Source organism: Notamacropus eugenii, chromosome 2 (assembly GCF_028372415.1).
Source record: "Notamacropus eugenii isolate mMacEug1 chromosome 2, mMacEug1.pri_v2, whole genome shotgun sequence".
Lineage (NCBI taxonomy): Eukaryota > Metazoa > Chordata > Mammalia > Diprotodontia > Macropodidae > Notamacropus > Notamacropus eugenii.
In genome coordinates this window covers 36218256-36236150 of record NC_092873.1, presented here as the reverse complement: position 1 = coordinate 36236150, position 17895 = coordinate 36218256, and the positions used below count along the sequence as shown (strand labels likewise).

The window sequence follows — 17895 nt, the reverse complement described above, 5'->3', positions numbered from 1 at the left end:
TCTCAGTCTTTTCTCTCTCCATCCTACCTTGGTCAGAGGAGGACTTCATGAGTTCCTGTAAAGGATGGGAACTATTGTCATCTTAGCACTATCCTTGGAATAGCTAACAGATGTCCAGATCAGGAGCTGAGGTGAGACTGAATGTGATAAGTAAAGAAAGATTCAGGTCTCTAGAGGGATAAGGTAAACAAATATTTATTAAAACAAAGAGAAAAAAGATAATTGTAACATATTAGATCATGTAACACAGAACTGGGTGGCCCTCGCATAACAGGACTTTATAGATGGTATTAGAGTTTCATTTTTGTGGAAAGTAGAAGGATGACTGGTAACTGAGAGATCACTCCCTGGTTCTCCTATTTTCAGAGGGGTATTAGTCTTGGAACTAAGGCTAATCATTGCATACCTACATATTTGAAGTCTAGAATAAGATTATTTTGGGGGTACAGAATAAGTTATGTTTATTTTTTGAAGGGGGGAAGGCATGGCGATTGGGGTTTGGTGACTTGCCCAAAGACACACAGCTAGCAAATGTCAAGTGTCTGAGGCTGGATTTGAACTTGGGTATTCCTGACTCCAAGGCTGATGTGTTCTATCCACTGGGTCACCTAGTTACCCCCAAGGGGACGCAGAATAGAAGGTACTTTACCTGGTACTCTGGGGGAAGGTTGTTCTACCCCGAAGCTGGAGGGTAACAGTGAACTTAATCTCAGATGATTTGGCTTCTTCTTCCATATATACTTATTATGTAAAATAGAGTCACAGATAGTAAGAAAACATTTATCAAAACAAGCAGGAAAAAGTCATCCAGATTAGTTTAGGTGATTTTTAAAAATCATTTTAAATGATTTAATCATTTTTAATCATTTAAATCATTTAATCATTTTAATAATTTTAAATGTTGTCTTCCTCCATTAGAATATAAGCTCCTTGAGGGCAGAGACTGGTTTTTGTATCTCCAACGCTTAACACAGAGTAAACGCCTAATAAATGCTTCTTGGCTGATTGACTGTCCTCCGGAAGTCTTTCAGTCAATCGGGAATTAAATTTTCCTGCCATCCATAGTCAGATGCGCTGTCCTTCAGGGGACCATCAAACCTTCCTGAGGATAGGCTTACAATAGAGAGAAGTTATTGAAGAAAGAACAGAAGGAAAAACAGGCAAACGACAGCTTGGAAAGTTACATGTTGAATTTATTTGTTGTGTACTTCAGAAAAAAATGAGGAGGGGAGAACATTTAGATTGTAGGGAATATGTTGGGCAAAGGTATTCATCGGGACAGGATTCCACATTTGGGAGAGGAGCAGATGGCCAATTTGGCTGGACGTGAGTGATACAAAGCTAGGAAAGTAGGATTGTGTGGGGCTTTGGATAGCCACCAAAGGAACTTCTCCTTTGGTCTCTAGGTACCTGGGGCCCCTAAAGGTGGAGCTGGAGGTGTCGAGTTTGAGTAGAGGTGTGATATGCCTGTGTCTGTAATTAAGAAGCATGATTCTGGGACAATGGGATGCAAGGTGGGTCATGGAGGGAGCTTCCCAAGGCTCAGCAGTTCTTTCAGTATAATTCTCAGGATAAAAGGAGGAATTAGCCTTTTTGACTTGAGGGTTGGAGAAAGAGTTGTTTCTTAGGAAATGAAATTGGTGGCAGCAAGAGAATGTCTCAGGACTTGGAATTCGCTTTGAAATGAGGCTGTGAGAAGAAAGGAGCCATGGGAGCCGAAATACTCTTACTGTCCTGAGCAGGGAAAAGAGACTGTTAGTGCTACAGGAAATCCAAGAAGTATGGTACAGGCTATAAGGAGAGATGGGTCCCAGAGTATAAAGTCCAACTTTGTAGACCTTGAAATTAAGGGTTTAGTGGAGTCAGGAAGTCTCATTTCCCATAGGCTGCAGAGTCAACTATGGTTTGTAGTGGCTTCATGGATGAGGGAGTGAATAAACAAATGAAAAAGCATTTATTAAGCACTTACTATGAGCTAAACACTGGGGATAAAAATACAAAAGCAAAGGCAATTTCTGTCTTCAAAGATTTTTTATTCTTTTTCTTGTGAGTTTTTATTCTGTTAATAACTTTTTAATTGATGTTGTGTTTCTACTTTGCCTAAACTTCCCTGATATCACTTCCTGTCTTCCTCTCTTTCCCAGAGAAACTTCCCTTATATTAAAAAAAGTTAAGAAAAAGGAAAATCAATAGCTTTTTATTGATATATTTTATTTTTACATTGCTTAAACTTCCTCCTATATCTCTTTTTCTTCTCCTACCCCCCCCCAAAAGAGATATGGATCTTATTTCAAAGAATTTTTTTTTCAAAGAAAAAGAGAAAAAAACCTTAATACATTGAATAAATCTGACAACGTATGCAATGTTCCACACCTATGGGTCCTCTCCATCTGTCTATGAGTCAGGGAAGGTATCTTGTCACATCTCTTCTTTAGGACCAAGCTTGTTCTTTGTAATTTCTTAACATTTATCTTCTACTGTTTTGTGGTGGTTCTTTCCATTTACAGTATTCTAGTCATTTTGTATCTTGTTCTCCAGCTTCTGTTCGTATCCCTTTGCATCATTTTGGGTAAGTCTTCCCATGATTCTCTGTATTCATTGTATTTATAATTTTTTACAACACAATAAAGTTCCATTACATTCATGTACCACCATTTATTTAGCCATTTTTCAATCAGTGGACACTAGCTTCCTATCTCCTTCAATTCTTTGCTACTACCCAGTGCTGGTATAAATATTTGTGTGGATATGGATTCTTTCTTTTTAACAATTACTTCCTTGGGAGGCATATACCCAGAAGGGGACTCCTTGGCACAAAGGGTACAGACCCTTTAGCCTCTTTATTTCCATCATTCCAGTATGGGTAAATGACTTCCTAGCTCCCCTAACAATGTATTAGTTAGTGCATCTGGATTTCTACAACTTCTATGTTGAATACTCCTATCTTTTGTCATATTGGACAGTTTGCAGGGTTTAAAGTAAAACCTGAGGGTTGGTTTCTCATTCCTCTTTATTATTAATGATTTGGTACATTCTGTCACATGGATTGGGGGCAGCTAGGTGTCACAGTGGAGAGAGCATCAGCTCTGGAGTCAGGAGGACCTGAATTAAAATCCATCCTCACATACTTACTATCTGTTGTGACCCTAGGCAAGTCACTTAACCCTGTTTGTCTCAGCTTCCTCATCTGTAAAATGAGCTGGAGAAGGAAATAGCAAACACTCCAGTATCTTTGACAAGAACACTCCAAATGGGGTCACAGAGAGTTGGACAGGACTGAAAGACTCAACAACATCACATGAATATTGTAGCTCTTTTCAGAACTGTTTGTTCATATATTCTGATCATGCTATTTATTGGGGAATAGCTTTTGATGTTATGTATTTCTGTTAGTTGCCTATATATCATGAATATCAAACTCTTATTGGAGAAATTTGATACAAAGATTTTTTTTCTCAGTTGACTACTTCTCCTCTTATCTTAGACACATTAATTTTGTTTAAAAGCTTTTCAATTGCAAATAATCAAAATGATCTATTTTGTCTTTTTAAATTCTATCTATTTATTCATGAACTTATCGCCTACCCATAGAGATGATTTGCTTCTCTTGTGTCTTTTGTGGTATAATTTTTAATATTCAGGTCACTTATCCTTTTGAATTTATTGTGGAATATTGTATAAGATACTGTTGGTCCAAGTCCATATTGAGAGAGATAACACAGAAAGGAAAGTGGTGGCCAGGACGATACACTTTGGTCTGGAAAGTTACAGGGATAGTGAGGCATAGAGGAATAAATTGACATATCCATTTGATCAAATTTAATGGCTTCAGAACCAGAGGAGAGAGAGAAGGACAAGGGACTCTCAGAAACAAGGGTTAGCCAGATTGTGGAGGAGATGATGGCTTGAGAGGAGGGAATGCTGGGAAGAATGATGGTTGGGGCTCTCCTAAAGAAGTGGTCTGGGAGAGACAGCCATTAAACCAGACAGGAGGACCCCAGGGCAGAAGTTTTGGGGGGAGGAGCCAGCAAGGCTGGGAAGGAGATGGACTTAGAGTGGGCCACTATATCAAATGGAAAGAAGAGCAAATGCTACCCCTTCCTTTCTGGCTTCACAACCAGGAGTCATTGTGTGGAGTCTCAGACATAAAGAATGTACCCATGCCAAAGGATCATTGCACCTGCAATGCCAACTCATCCATAGCCAGGTGGGTGCCAGAGACTGGCTCTGCTTTAGGGTAGATAATGGGCTTGAACAACAGGGATGCCAGCTCAGAGCCTTTGCCTCCTGGCATCCTCTTTCCCTGCTCTGCCAGCTACTGTACACTCCTTCCCTTCATATCTGACACCTATCACATAGCGCTTCCCAGGGTGGATGGGTGGCAGTCATGAACACTGAACCTGCACCTCTAGACAGATATAATTTCCTTTTCAGGGCAGGGGGCAGGCTGATGCTGGGCCAGTCTTTACACAGAACAGCAAAGAAGATGGACTGGTCACATAGTGAGATTGATTGAATGATAACTCCCTTATGATTCTAAAAATAAAATGAGAAGTCCCCAGCACACTGGTTGGATGTCCCTGTGGCAAATTTATGGGAAGCTATGGATGAGCATGGTGTATGGGATGGGCAGGTATAGATGGAGTTGGTCTCATTGGCTTACCCACATCTGTGAGTTCATCTGAGTATTGGAAAATGTGTTGTTATGGCTTGTAGAAGTCATCAGAAGGGGGGGCGGGGGGGGGAGAAGAGGGGGAAAGCTCACGTCTGTCTCCTGGCTGCTTATCCAGGAAAGGGGAAGAAAGGAATAGACCTTACTTGGCATCTGTGTGAGAATCTCCACCCCTAAACTTTGAATTATAACATCAGCTCTGAGAGTCTCCTCTCACCATGTGCTGAGACAAGTACAAAATATGGCTTTAACAAAGCCAGCTTCTGAATCCCTAGCTTTTCATTCTTCCATTCAAACAGAGAAGTATTTTTGAAGATATTGAGTAATATTAAAGTTGGGGATGCAGACATGCTAGATCCTAAGTATAGTCCCCAGCTTTATGTACATCTGCTTTTTTATCTTTTTATAACTGTTTTCCCATTTTTCCCCTATGAGGTTGTAAGTTCCTTATTAACCTAACACTTAGCACTATGCCCTGCACATAGTGGGTTTCTCAGTAAATGAAGAAGGCTTTAACCTCCATTTGGAGAGAGGTAAAATACAATCACAGTCCTTTGTGGCAACTCCTCTGCTGATGTTAATGATTTATCATCAAATAAATTTCCCAGATTAATTTGAGTTCTGACCAAATCTGGCTTTGGATGGGCAAGAGGAGTATAAGATGGTCACTGACTTCAGCGTCAGATGGGATTTTCTACGGCACCTCATCAGACCAGAAAGAAGCAGGTTTCTTGTTTGGTATTTGCTGCTGTGACTCATGGGTTTTGAGCTCACCATCTTTATGCCAGCATGCATTCTTTCCCTTTGTCCTGAGTATAGCCAGCAGGAGGTGAAAGCTGAGCTGTAGTTAAGTTAGCAGCCTTCTTCCAAAACAAGAAGATGCTGGGGGAAGTTCTTTATGCCTTGTCCCAGTAACTTATTCACCCTGCTTTACTTCCATAATGTAGATGTGGGATGAGGAAAGAGAGGGTAGTAATATATCTAATAGTTAGCTGGGTTGAATTACATAACTTAAAAGTTTTCTTACTAGGGAATTTGGCAAGGGAGGAAGGGGAAGGGCCTGCTTTTTAACCCTAAGAATGCCATTGAGAATAAAGCAGAAGACATTTTAGAATGTTTTCCTCCTGGTTCAATTGTAGCAGAATTCACTCGAAGCCTTCCAAGGGAAAAAAACTTTCTACCCTTTATCAAGCCCCCGTCCCCACTTTTCTATCCTCAGAGCAGAATTTCGAGAAGGGGACTGCTTGGGGATTACCAAAGACAAGGAAAATGAAAATTAAAAATAGGTTTTTCTCTCTTAAAAATCTAAAGCTTTTGGTCATGCTTCATCAAGAACTGGGTCTGAGCTAAGTAGTGGATCTAGTAGTGGCCAAGCCTCCCTAACAGGGACTTGTGCCCACGGCCCATGAAGGGGCATCATCGCAGCCAGAGGCCTGGCCCATTCTCAGGCTGCCACACTGTGGGGGTATAGCATCACCCCTTGACAAAGACCCTGTGCATTCTAGGGATGGACTCCTTGAGAGGAGCCCCAAAGCTTCTGGGGCGGTCATCCCATGGACAGGGACCCCAGGGCATTCTGGGAGTGGTCACTTCCTTGGCAGCAGCACTGCTGGGGGTAGTCTCCCCATTGACAGCAGCCCCGGGGCATTCTGGGAGTGGTCACTTCCTTGGCAGCAGCACTGCTGGGTGTGAGGGAAAGGTGGCATTGTGGGCACTAGAAAGCCACATGGTGCTTGAGCGCGTGGACGAGCTCGTCCCCTCGTGGGGAAGCCCTGGCCCGCGCAGGCAGCTCCGTGACTCCGAGCCTGGCCTTGCCCCATCTGCCCCTGGAGGAGGAGCATCGGGGCATCAGGGCATCAGGCACTGAGGAAGGCGCTCTCCAGCCCCGACTGCGCAGGCGCCACCAGCGGCCGAGGTCCCCAGCTCTCGGGGCTGCGCAGGCGCACGACCGGCGCCCGGCGAGTCCCGACGGCGGTGGCGGCGGCGGCGGCTGTAGAGGTGACGGCGGGGCCGGGGCAGGGAGCTTTGGCGGCGGGGACAGAGCAGCCATGAGGGCCGGGCCCAGTCACCGACAGTGAGTAGTGGCTGCCGGGGTGCCGTGGTCGGGAGGGACCTTTGGGGGCGGGAGCGGGGGAGAGAGGGCAGGCGCGGCCGGGCTGCAGCTGGGCGCGGAGGCTGGACGGCCCGGGCCAGAGGCGAGAGGAGGCAATGAAGGGAGCGGGGACCCCCTGCGGTGCATTGGGAGGTCCCAGCGCCCACCCCCCAGAAGTGTTCTTCAGAGATGAGCGATGAGGGGGATGGGCCGGCCATGGGGGGGCCGGGGCACCGAGGGGCTCCCCAGTTGTCGTCCCGCCTCTGGCGCTCGGCCCCCGGGTGACCTTGGGCTCGTGGCTGCCCCTCTCCGGGCCTCAGTTTTCTCCGCTGTGAAATGAGGACGGCCCGGGGGGAGGTCCCGACCCGGATGGGAGTGGCCGTGGCCGCCGCCTCCCCCCGGCCGTCCGGGAGCCGGGGGCCACCTGGAGGAGGGGGAGGGGGCAGAGGGAGGCACCCCGCCCCGGCCCGCGGAGGGGCACCCTGCAGGAGCCCAGGTTGCCCCCTGTGCTGTGTGATGGAGCCCCCGAGGCCCCCGATGCTGGGGGCAGAAGGGTGGGTTTGGACAAAGGATGGAGGGAAAGGGCACCGAAGCCGTGACCCTGGGCATGGAGAGCCGGGCGGGCATCCCTGGGCATGTTAAGGGCATTCCGAGGACCCCTGCCGAGGCCGCAGCGCCTCTCTAGCCCACTTCGTGGTGGGAGGCTCCGCCGCGGGCTGGATCGCACCGAGAGGCAAAGCCAGCTGTGCTAGGGCTCCTTGCTGAGAGGCAGGAAGAGCGCGGAACACTGCTGGCTGGCTGGATTTTTTTTCTTGTAGACAAAGCAGAGCTGAACCAGGTGCATCTTGAGAGAGAAAATGGCTTCCTGTCCTTTGAGAAAGGGCCAGATTCCCTTCTGAGCCCTCCTGGCTCGGAGTTTTTAAAAAGGAGATTAAAATGGCCAAGGGAGAGAAATGGGTGTGTGAATTTACCTCTCTGCGGAGCCTTGGAGGAGTGGCTGGAATGGATCCTTTAAAGATTTTCTGATAAGGAGAATAAATTCTTCTTTGGAGGGAGGAAGGGGGGGGGGTGTGGAAAAGGTAAGTTGTCCTCTCAAAACCCAGGTTATCTTTAACTTCTCAACCTGGTAAAACATGTTCTACTTCTCGTCCCTGGAAAATTCACGGGGGAGATACTTTGAACTTTTTCCTACAGTTCTTTAACTCATTATTGCATTCTTTGGCCATAGATAATCTCTTTGTTAAGAGGTCAAATGGGAATTGGAGACATTTGTTTTCATTTATGTTACTTTTATCTTTGTACACATCTTATCTCTCCTACTAGTCTAAACTAGGAGGACCGGACTGTCTTTCCTTCTGAGCTTAGCACAGTGCCATGCATTTCATAGGTGCCTAATCATGTTTGTTGGATAAATGTTATAGGTCACTCCAGATTACAAATGTAATTGATTTAAGATGTGAGACTAGTTTATGGTATACTGTAGGGAATTTATGGTAGATGAAGGAAACACTTACAAAAGTTTGATAATTCTCTTTCCCTATTGGAAATTTCCATCAGGTCAAACAAGTACAAAAGTGTCAGATGAATTGTGTTGGAATGATATAAGTTTGTTCAGCTGTGCAGGGAATTTCCTGTCTTTTTCCTTTCTCTCTCCCCTTTCCCCCAATAGATTGCTACTTTTGTGCAGATGATAAATACCAAATGGTAATCCTTTACTCAGAGGTAGATACTGTTTCGCTGTTAACTTGTGCAGTCTCCTTGAAAATGTGAGGCTAGCCAGTTGTGGGATGTAGGGAAATGAAGACTTCCCATGAAGTCATGGCATACCAAAGATTAAATTAAATAATTTAAAGTTCATTAAGCCTTTATCCTGATAAAATGAATCATTTCCTTTAAAGAGCAGGTAAATGATTCATGAAAAACATTCTATTTAAAGCCCTCAGTTTGGTGTTTTCCCCTTCTTTTACTAAAGACATTTGCATGAAAACAGAATCTTTGTTTCTTCGGAGTCCCTCTGATCTTCTAGCTTATTCTCCAACTGAAGAGACCCCCCTTTGCGATATTTCCATGGTGGCTAATTATTCTCTTTAATAATAATAGTACACACTGTATTTTTTGTTCACGATGCATTGCACATGTATAAAGATAGTTCTAAGAACCTTAAAAGAAGGAATACTGGAGGATTTTATTAAAGGGAGAATAGGGTGTGCATCAGACTCGACTAAGACCCCTTTGCAAGTAAATCTTTTTTTTTTAGAGGCGAGCTTTGTTATTTGGGGGTGGAAGTTGGGGGGGGGGCTTAGTTTGGGAAAAGCTTGGATTTCAAGGCCAGGATTGAGAGGGAGTGAAGAAACTGCTGAAGTAGCTAGAGCTCTGTATAGAACCAGGCTGTTGGAGGAAATGAACGAGGACAGGGGCCATACCATTGTGTAGTGCAGCAAAGAGAAAGACCCAGGGATTCTGGTGTGGTTGTAATGGAACAAAGAGTAATGCCGTGGGAGGGGGATGGGGGACAAGTGTGAGATGTAAAGCAGTCAGAAAAAGGGCTGGAATTGCTTGTTCTCTACACCAGAGATGACTCATTCAGCAGACTTTTACTAAGGGACTACTGTGTGCCAGCCATTGGAAAAAGATAGTCCCTGCCCTCCATGAGCTTACTGTCTGATGAGTATGAAGTCACTGTAATGTTGGTTTCCTCTTTTCACTTGAACTTAAGTCCCACCTTGGGGGGAAACTGCTCGATACAAATAATACAAAGACAAAACTGAACCAGTCATTGCCTTCCAGGAACATAGGGAATATTGAGGGAAACAACGCACACAAAGACAGATACCCGGTAATTATAGGGGAGGACCACAGCAGCTAACTAGGTGATAATCAGGATTGGCATTTTATAGGAGGAGGCTCTTAAGATGAGCTTTGAATGAAGGATTTCTGTGGCTGTGAGATGAGGAGGAAGGGAGGGCATTTTTGGCATGGGGGCACTTAGCTTGCAGCCTGCAGATCGAATGTCCTGCATGAGGAACAACAAGTAAGACCCTTTTGGCTGGAACATAGAGTGCATGGAGATGAGAAATGGTGAGTAGGCCTGGAAACAGGCTGGAGCCAGATTGTGAAACAAGCTTTAAGAGACAAAGCAGTTTGTTTTATTCTAAAGGCAGGAAGGAGGGAGCTACTGAAGCTTCTTGAGCAAGCACAGACCTGTGCTTTGCTTTGGGCTGGAATGGAGGGAGGAGATAGCTGGGAGACCAATTAGAATTGCAGTAATCATCTAGACAAGAGATGATGAATTTTCCAATTAGAGTGGTTGCTTTGTGAAGGAGAAGTTTTGGAGAAAAAATAGACAAGACTTGGCCATTGATTAGCTGAAGGTAAAGGAGCGGATGTTGTCAGGTTGTGAACCTGGGGAACTAGAGGGATGGCAGTTTCATTAATAGAATAAAGAAGTGAGAAAGAGGGGAAGATTTGGGGGAAAATAATGAATTTTGTTTTGAATATTTTGAATTTAAGTTGCCTTTGGGACGTATAATAATGATAAGTAACATTTATATAGTGCCTTCTGTGTGTTGGGTACTGTGCCAGTCTCTACAGACATTCTCTTATTTGATCTTCACAACCTGCTAGGCAGGTGCAGTTGTTATCTACATTTTATAGTGCAAACAGAGATTAAGTGAGTTTCCTAAGGTCACATAGTTGGTAAGTCTCTGAGGGCTGGATTTGAATTCAGATCTTCAGGACTCCAGCTGTATCCATTTGGAAATGTCCAGTAAATAGGCAGTTTATGAAGCAAGAATGGAATGCAGGAGAGACAAGGCATGGAAAAAAAAAAAAAATATATATATATATATATATATATATATATATATATATATATATATAAAAATAAGAGTCATCTGTGTAGAGATGATACTTAAACCCCTGGAAGCCAATACAAATAAGAGTTACTGGATTGAGAAAAATGTTGAATGCCTATTTCTCTATTTTCACTTCCACTCAAGGAATCTTCAATTCCATCCTAGTCAGAACTGTATCTTATGTTAGAATTTAGGATGATGAGGGATAAAAATTGAACATTGAACTATGTTCTCTTTTGTTTAAAAATAACTTGTTTTAAGTAGGGAAATTTAGAACCAGAGTAGCTTAGTGATAAACTGGCTTTCTGAAGTATATCCTTAATCATTTTGCCTTGGCGGGGAGAATGTTTATCTTAAGATTAATTAAAACCATTTAAAACCATAATTTGGTGGCTAGTTGTTTTCTGTGAGCTCAACCTGAAAATAAAAGCATGAGAAGCCTGAAATAATTTAAACTTGAATCAGTAAATCTGCATTTTTGCTTCAAGCTGAAACTGAATTTATATTTATCCTCAACTTCTCATTTAAAACAAGTAGGAATTGGCATAATGGAAGACAAAGAAGAGAGTAGCATGAGGGCTGATGTTGTACACTGTGCCCCAAGCTCCTTCCTAGAGGAAGAGGGCTCCAGGAAAGCCTGTCCACACTCCAGGTTGTTGAGGTTGTTGAAGGTCTTCTAACAGGAAACAAAGACGAGGCTTCAGGGAGGAGATAAGGGAATTGAGGCAAAGAAGGGGAGATGTGACCCTCTTCCAGTTGTTGGAGAGATGTTATGCAGAGAAGAGTAGGACAGGAAAGAGCAACTGTAAAATCAGAGCTTAAAACAGATGAGAGGCTGTTTGTGAAGATGAGAGAAAGCTGGCGGCTTGGGGAAGAAGAATCTGCTTACACCTCAAAGAAGGATGGAGTAGAGCTACAGAAACTAGCAGGGGAGAGGAAAAGGGGACTCTGGTGATTCTCTGCGTGGGGGCACTAGCCAGCTTTTTCTGTGATCTTCACCCGGCATGCATCCAAGATAGAGAGCTGACCATCCAAACATGAACAAAATGGGTGACCACTCCTTGTTTCCAGGGATTTGCATGGGTGCAAATGCCACTTCCAGAAGGAACCTAAAAGCTTGGCCAACTTTAATAAAGCTTTGGGCAATAAACTAAAAGCCCGAGGGTTTGCAAGTTGCGTTTTCCTCCCTGTTACCCATTGAAGGCAAGGGATACAAAAAAGAACAGTTAATTTTGGAAGCAAACAACTGCCTAAGAAGGTGGTATCGGAGAAAATGCTGGAATGACAGACATCTGGTCAGACATGGAGGACAAGCAAAGGCTGAGAAGAATCTGTTTGCCAATTCTCTTGCAAATCTAATTTGAAAGGGTTATAAACCAAAAGGATTATGTATAGATTCTATAGAAAATAACTGTAGAAGAATAGTAGTTGAGATACGCAGAAGTTGACAAGGGACAAAATTCAAGAAAGTTGTCAGTAATAAAAACTCAGAACTTAAACGACCAAGCAAGGACAACTGGAGGGCTTAATTCGGGGAGACAGCACTTGGGATTCACTTATGCTAAAGAAATCACAGGGCCATTCTCTATCCCTAATCCTGCCCCAGTGAGGAAATCCAGCAACCAAGGGAAGGATGATGGAGTATTTGGAGGAAGGTCAGAGAAAGGAGAAACAGGAGAGATTTTGTCATCGGAGTGTATACATTACCTAGCCAGAAAGAGGGACTAGATGGGGAGTTATTTGGGAAAGATCACAAGCCCAGAACAGAGGCATGCAAGTCCATAGTGAGGGGAGACATCGGATATCCACATGTTTGCTGGAATCCTCTCCCAAAAGCAGAGCGCTTACAATAACTTGATTTGCTGTTAGTGGTAGTTTTTTAAAAAGTGGTTGCTGAGGGAGTGGTATTAGGGATAGAGAAGTCCAGGAGTCGTCTTTGGATACAAAGGGAAACAATTCCAGTGAGAACAGGGGAATCTGTCTGAAGAGACTGATATGAATGTCCCAGGACCTCCTGATCAGTTGAGATTATTGAGAGAATAAAGATGATAGTGGGGGCAGTCTCCTGAGAAGACAGGGTAGAATGGGATTACTTGTGTATAGAGGGATTGGCCTTGGCAAGGAGAAGGGCCAACCTCTTCACTTGTGATAAGGGTGAAGGAGATGTTGGTGGAAGGCATCTGAGTAATGTAAGATGAGAAGAGGGTGTTCTGGCCTTAATTTTTTTCAATGAAACATGAGGCAGGGTTCTCAGCTGAGAGAGTGGGGGAGGAGGTAATGGTGTTTGAGTTTCAGTATGCATGTCCAGGTCTCCTGATCTGAGGGCAGGAGTTGGGGAGTTTATCCAGATTTCAGCCAAGATTTGAATACATTGAGTGGTCAGATAGATTCAAAACTTGTGGGGATGATCAGTGTCAGAATGATCTTTAATGTTTTCTATGACCAGGTGGCCAGAGTGCTCTTGTGACATTCTCCAGGGATCTGTGTTTGGCCCTGTATCAATTGAACATTGTAGTCATTGGTTTAGATAAAGGTGTAGGTGGGATGCTCTTCAAACGCATTTGATGGGAAGTTGAAGGTGGGATGTGTGTGTTTGTCCTTCGTTGCCAAAGAAGACCATGCCATCAAAGAAATAATGACATGACTTGCACTTGACTTTGTTTTGAGTGAGGGAGGGCTGTGCAGGTCACCAGCCTCACTTCTTCTCCAGAGCCATCTGAATCCAGTGACCAGATATTCATCAGGATGACTGGAGATGACCCAGGATGAGGCAGTTGGGGTTAAGTGACTTGCCCAAGCTAGTGAGTGTGTCTTAACCTTGGATGACAGGGTCAAAGAATCTTGACCAGCTAGAGCACTGGGCTAAATCTAATTGAAATAAGTTGTGATTCAGTAGGGCTGACTGCAAAGTCTTGTACTTGGGTACAAAAAAATCTCCTTCACAAATAGAAGGTAGGGGAGGCAAGCATAGACAGGAGGCAGTTCTGGAAAAGATCTGGGAATTTTAGTGGACTACAAGCTCAGTGACTCAGCAGTGTGATAGAGTGGCCAGAGAAGGTAATGCAGTCTTGGACTGCAGTCAGAGGCATGGATGGCTTCCAGGAGCAGGGAGGTGATCCTCCTACTCAGTCTTCATCTGGCATAGTGGGTTCAGATAAGAGCACCAAGAAGAATATTAATAAGCTGGAGAATAGTCAGAATATAGGATACAGTCTTGAGGCCATGACATAGAGAGGAGAACTTGAAGAAACTGGGCATTTTTTAAAAAATATATTTTATTTTTCTTCCTCGTTAAAACAAATTTTGAACATTTGTGTTTCTTTTTAAAAGTTTTGAGTTCCAAATTCTATCCCTCCCCTCTCCCTGTGATGGTAAGCAGTCAGATATAGGTTATACATGTGCAATCATGTAAAACTTTTCCATATTAGTTCTTTTGTATACAAAAGACTTTAATAAAAGGAAAGGAATAAAAGAAAAAAGTGAAAAAGAGCATGCTTCCATCTCTGTAGGTGGATAGCATGCTTTGTCTTGTGCTAGTGTCTAGTGCTTTGTCTTGGAGGTTGTATTGCTGAGAATAGGGAAGTCATTCACAGCTGATCGTTGTGCAATAATGCTGTTACTGTATGCAGTGTTTTCCTGGTTCTGTTCACTTTGCATCAGTATGTCTTTCTGAAATCATCCTGCTTGTCATTTCTTACAGCACAGTAATATTCCATTACAATCATATACCACAATTTGTTTAGCCAGTCCTCAATTGATGAGCATCCCTTTGATTTTCAATTCTTAGCCAACAGAAAAAGAGCTGCTATAAATATTTTTGTACATATAGGTCTTTCCCCCTTTTTTTGGATGTCTTTGGGATATAGGACCTAGCAGTGGTATTGCTAAATCAAAGGGTATACACAGTTTTATAGCCCTTTGGACATAGGAGCTGGGCATTTTGAATCGGAGAAGACTTGGACAGAGCACTATGTCTTATTCCAAAGGTATAGAGGCAAATTTAGATTGATGTCAGGAAAAACTTACTGCTGATTAGAGTTGTCCCAAAGTGAAATGAAGAGAGAGAGAGAGAGAGAGAGAGTGTATGTGTGTGTGTGTGCGCGCGCGCATGCGCGTGTATGTGTTCTTCCTTCTAGGGCTTTGAGAAAGGTATATTCTCATGGGAATTCGTTTATGTATGGCTTGGAGTAGGTGGTGATGGAGGTCTTTTCTAAGTCAAGTTCTATGATTTGGGCCTTAGAACTGGACCAAAATCCCCTCTTAAGTGAGGGAGAACTATTTCTGACTCCCTAAAGAGGACTATTCCATTTCTAGGCAGTTAGGATTGTCTTTATTTTACTCACAATGAAATTGAGGTCCCAAGGCCTCCTGTGGGACAACTTCTCCAGGGTCACACATCAAGTGTAGGAACTGGCAAGACTAGTGGTTGTTTTTTAAATACAGAAGCAAAAACTGTAACGTAGTCAAAACTAATGAGAAAAATAATGTTGTGCATTTAAAGAGACAAAAATGAAGGATAAGTGATTAATACCTACCCAAAATAAAGATGCAGATATTGTAAAAATTTGTAAGGTAGGAGATTTATCTGTTCAACAGTCCTCTCCACTGTGACTCATGGATCAGACTTTGAAAAGCACTTTTCTAAAAAGCGTCATTCTTCAAATGGAACAGGCACTTTTTGTGGTAGTAAAGAACTGGGAATAAATGGTTGACCATTGAATTGTGGCACGTGAATGAAATGGAATATTACTGTGTTGTAGAAAATCTGTGTATGACAAATTCAGAAAAACATGGCAAAGACCTATATAAACTGAAACAGAATAAAGCCATCAGAACCAGGGAAACAGTATACACTAAGATTAAAGGATAAAAGGAATCTGAAACTTCATGTTTTGTAATTGTGATGAACAAGCTTTTGCCTCAAAGAAAGGAGAAAATGTACCTTCCTCCATGATTACAGAAGTGTGGGACTGTGATTGAGGAAAGTTGCATATGCTAACAGAATTTGTAAATGTGTTGATTAGTTTGCCTGATCTGGTTTTTTTTCTTTCATTTAAAAAAAATTGCTCAAATTCAAAACCTAGAAAAGAGATGTATTCAGAAATGAAAGTGATATAAAGACAGAAGACTTCAGTAAAAGCTTTAAAAAGAATGTAGTCAGGAATCAGCCTTACATAGTGGTGAAAGTGAGACTCTGGAGGGGAAGAAAGGGACCAGGAGTATTGCAAGATTTGATGTGAGGAATATTGGTCAAATGATGATAGCGGAATACATTTTTTTAGAAGAGCTTAATTAATCTTTAAGTATACAATGTGTTCCAGAACTACCTGTGATTAGAACTTACTAGATGCTAAAACAGAATGGAACCTAGTTTTCATTCTCTTCTGTCTTCCAACTCGTTGCCTGCCAATAATATTATGTTTATTGTTTTTTTTAAACAAATAGAATAATACTGAGTTGAAAGGAGGATAGAGGTGATTGTTTGCTCCAGATAGTGCAAGAGGCAGAAGAGAAATTGAGTTTGATACAGTGATGTTGGAGAGAAGAAACTGGAGCAAAATTGGCTTGCATTTTAGCACTAGAAGGGACTTTAACTAAAATCTTCATTTTTATAGATGAGGAACAGGGGACCAAGAAGGGAATGTGACTTTCCTAAGCCCATTCAGCTAATTAGAGGCAGAGCCCATGTCTCCAATGTTGCTTTGACAATATCACAGATGCTGTGGCCTCAACACTAAAAGAAGCAAGTAAATAAATTAAAACAGAAAAAATCAGATGCAGAGGTTAGATGCATTTTCCAGTGAAAGTAACACTGGATTTGGAGTCAGTGGGCTGTACAGAATGAGGTTTTGAAGTATAAACATAAGCCTCTTGTGTTTTCTGAGATAGAGCAGTGTGTGCAGAGATCCTGACTTTCTGCGCTAAGTATTGTTTTTAATATTTACTTTAACAGGAAACCTGGTATTTTTCTATGATCTCCCTCCTCTCCTTCCCCTTTAACTGTTTGGAGTGCTTTCTGCTTGGTATTCACATTATGGCTTTAGGAAATCCAGTTTGTCAGCTTTCTGGAGAAGTTATATTGGGGTCTTCTCCATTTCTGTAAACCAGTTTTTCTCTTAGCAGTGCACAGCTAAGAAGTCTGAACCTGGAAAGCTTTTCATATCTTTAACCTTTATCCCCAGCCCCTTCCTAATCATAAAACTGATGAGCATCTTAAAGGCAGATAACTTCTGGGAGACTTGGTAAAAAAAAGCCTTTGTGGGTGGGAAGTAGGTGGAGAAGAAGATTTTAAAGAAAAATTCCAGAAAAATAATTGTCTAAATTTATTTGGTAGCTTTGTTACCACTGCCTTCTCCCCCAAACACATACACACAAACAGCAGAGATGGGAAAAATTCAGGTTTTTTGAAACGCTCAACTTTGCTTAGAAATGTAGATGATGCTTTAGTGCTTAGTCCTGACCTCAGCCAAACTTGATGCCATAATCCTTATTGGTCAGTGGATTGTTCACCTTCTTACCTTCTTTCCTAATGAACTGCTATCAGTTATATGGAGCCCAGTGGTGTCACAGTGCATAAAGCCTTAAGCCTGGATCCAGGAAGACCAGAATTCAAATCTAGCTTCTGACATCAACTGTCACTTAAATCACTTAAGTTCGGTTTGCCTCAGTTTCCTCAACTGTAGAATGGGGATAATAACAGCACCTACCTTGCAGGGTTGTTAGTATCAGATGAAATAATATGTCTAAACCAAGTTTAGCATGATGCTTGACACATGGTAGGTGCTAAAGAGATGCTTATTCCCTCCTTTCTCTCCCGCTCCCCTACCTCCCAACCCCCTACATAGATCATTTTTCAGTAGGAAGGGAAATGTTTCATTTGTTCACTGAATTTGGGGGATGCCAGCATCCTGTACCAAATCTGTCTGAACTTTCTACTCTCTTAGGGATTGCTGCTTAATGGGCTGGTTCTGGGCAGTCTGAAATCTGAGATTAGGGAGATCTTTGAAGTGTCCTGGAATCTATGTACATCTGCACTCAGGTGAATCTGGACCCTCTGAATTGGGACAGATTTATTTAGAAAAAATATTATGATTATTAGACATCTGGACTTGGCCCTATTGAGAAATAGCATTTGCCTCTCCTTGGCACTGAGTCTCTTCATATCAATACAGACCCTGGAAGAGAATCTGAACTTCCTGTCAGTGTTGCTGGCACCTGTCACCTTCCTGTACCTCATTCTTCTATCTCTTTCTGATCCAAAGAGATGTTCCTTTTTT

At 42.8% G+C, this 17895-nt stretch overlaps 1 protein-coding gene across 1 annotated transcript in view; it reads left to right on the top strand.

Annotated features, from left to right (window-relative positions):
- Positions 1-6650: 6650 nt before the first annotated feature.
- FAM222B (family with sequence similarity 222 member B) overlaps positions 6651-17895 on the top strand; it is a 61728-nt gene continuing 50483 nt past the window's right edge. Inside the window, exon 1 of the mRNA XM_072639788.1 lies at positions 6651-6746. The gene's annotated coding sequence lies outside the window, so the exon portion shown is untranslated. The remainder of the gene's footprint in view (positions 6747-17895) is intronic.